Below are 2,969 nucleotides of genomic sequence, written 5' to 3'. Positions count from 1 at the left end.
ACTTGAACCATCCTTGGTGACTGTCCTGGGGAAGTGGGCATTCTAGGGTTTGTTTTGGGTTGGAGTGGCTGGGGGATTAAGGGGGGTTGGGGGGCTCACAGGGGTCCCTCCATGGTCCCTTTCCCCCACCCCTAGTATTTACCAGCTCAGAGTCAGCAGCAGCTCCCATCAGGGACTGCCCAAATCATCAAAGCTCTCCAAATCTTTTCCAAATTCCACACGGCTTCAGAATTGGTAACTCTCAACTGAATAGTCAGATAACCCAGAACTCTCTTCTGCTATTCATTTTATTTTCAGCTTGACAGAGCCTGAACAGTTATGCACTCAGAATGTCTTCTTGTTTCAGATTAATCTAAAGTCACTTTCCTTATTTTTATTCTGTGTCTTTCACAAAGAACTACTGCTGTAAATATTTAAATGTAAGCAGGAAGGTAAAAGCTGAAGATGTGCTGAAAGTATGCCCATAAAATTGAGGAAGCAAAGGTAAAAAGATGAACTGGTATGGATTGTGCATATGGTTTAACAGTCCCATCGAAAGAAATGTCCAGCCTCTAATATATTTACATGTCTGCCTACCTACACCATCTGGGGACTGATGCAGGGAGGTCCACAATGAAGCATAGCAGGCCATGCCTGCTCACCAAGTGTTGTCCCCTGAAACTGGTAAAATGTATCCACATCCACAACTCAAGGTCTGCACCACTGAGCTTTCTCTCTCAGAAGATTCCTAATGTGGTCCTGAGGCACGGACCTGACCATCATCAATCAGAAACAAAAGTGAGAGGATCCTTTTTATTCACTGGCCCTTGATCCTACAATGTACAATTAATCCCAGGTGATCCCACTATTATTCTGATGAATGTTCACAGATTAGGACCTCTGTAAGAAATATTTCTTCTGGGTTTTGAAGCATGCCTGCTTTAAGCTTTGATGTGAATTACATGATTGGGTATTTTTCTTCATGTGGCAGCTTTTTGTGCTTTTCACTTTTTTCTCTGAAGATCATGCAGGCTACAATAATAATGACTTTAATCACGTCATCACTTGAGTGGGCTGTAAAGGAACTGTTCCTTCAATAGAAAGCTAGGTCTGCTCACTGACTCTGAGCTAGGAGTATTTTATAAAGACAACGCAAGGGAGAGGATCGTTTATCAAAATGGAGAAACTATATTGTACTGAGGCTCCATAAAGTACCATTATATGTTAAAAAACTGACATGTTTTATGATTTTGTATAATTGGTATCAGATGCTATTCCTGTAGCAAAAATGGATTATTTACTTTGGGGGAGGGGGAGAGCAGGGGGAGAGTTGGGTTTAAAATCTTTAGGTAGGAGCTGGGAAGTTTTTCTCAGTAGATCAACTGTGAAAACCCAAGAAATGTTTTTTTCTAGTTTTGAATTCTCCCAGCAGTAGAATCCCATTAGCGTGTTTTATGTTTCAAGATGGGAAGACATATCCATCTGCATAAAAATCTCAGCTTTGAGCTGCTGCTCTCAGTAACAGTGAAAGAGAGGTATCAAGTCCATCACCTAAAATGGTGTTTTCTTTTCTTCTTCAGATCCCTTTCTTTTCAAAAAGCCAGATGTTGAAACTGCATTCATATTGGAGGGTGCTTTACTCCATACATACTTCACTCTACTCCACTCTGATTTCAGTGGGACTATTTGGGCATGTCCCCATATGCAGGGGCATGTGCTTGCTACAACAAAACTAGTAGTGCTGGCAGTTTTTGTTGTGGTGCATGCTTCTGCATGTGTGGTTTGGCATGGGGCAAACTGCCCCACTTCGGGGAAACTGCCATTTCTCTACTCGTCCATGCTTCCACCATACTGGAGGAGCCAGGGAACAACTGGAGACACTCTGGCCAGCAGCCAGAGCATCTCCTAGGAGGACCCAGCCTCCAAGTCTGCTGGCACACACTCCTCTTGTGTGATTCACACCGCTTTTTTCTGCAAATTTGCAGCATGGGGCGCATTTTGACATGCTGGGCATGCAGCTTGTGGTGCCACAAAGAGGTTTACACAAACCGCAGGTGTCTGCACGTCTGGATCCGGCCTTTGTGGGTAAAGCTGTTAGTTGGCTTGAGTAGCAGGGTGGTAGGGACTTGTACCAAAATCTGAACTGGTTGATCATAAAGGAATAAGCTTTTCGTTCAAAGACAAGACAGGTGAGAGTTAGCAAATGGAGCCAGGGATTCTTTGTTTCTTAAATAGTTCTTCATATTTATTTGGGCTCAGCCACAAAATCTACATTCTGTTACTATTACATCGATAGCCATGACAGTTATTTCCTGATGCTGCTATAGGAAGATAATGAACCACAGGTGTCATCTTGGCTAACTCAGCCAATCAGATGCTTCTAATCCTTCACATATTCTGATATATTTCTATTTCCCCTGTGGAAGCCAGATGTTACAAATCACTAAGCCTCCAAAGTTGACACTTTCTATAGGGGATAGAAGGAATGCTGGCAGGGTAGCTATAACTGTACAGCCTACAGTGGGAATTCGGGGAGCAAGATCACCCTCTCCACAGGCTCTTCCTGTGCAAGGAACTTGGAGAATTGCCAGTATTATTCCTTCATAATACCAGATACCTTTCTCCATAGAGTAAATGAATGGCTCCACTCCTAATTCATGAAAAAAGGAAAATTTCTATATCACAGGTGTGGGAAAACATTAACCACCAGGAGAATTTTTGGAGGGGGCACTATCAAACATCAACTCAGTTGCTCTGTGGAAACTGTCTGTGTGCATGTTCTTACATTCAGTAAATGAAAGTACAGTGAAAACAGGCCAAAATACTATACCTTAGCCTTCATTTACCTTGGGATAATAGTATACTCACAGGCAGTTTTTGCAGAGTAGTCAATACACAGTAAAGTTCCACTCCCTCTTTCCTGGTGATATTGACCTTGTTGGCCCATTTCCCTAAAAAGCATTCCTTATATTCAGTTCCTGCTGTTTGCA

The sequence above is a fragment of the Gavialis gangeticus genome, unplaced genomic scaffold (genome assembly GCF_001723915.1).
Source record: "Gavialis gangeticus isolate Ggan-Ray unplaced genomic scaffold, GavGan_comp1, whole genome shotgun sequence".
Taxonomy (NCBI): Eukaryota; Metazoa; Chordata; order Crocodylia; family Gavialidae; genus Gavialis; species Gavialis gangeticus.
Note: the sequence above shows the minus strand (reverse complement) of the source record.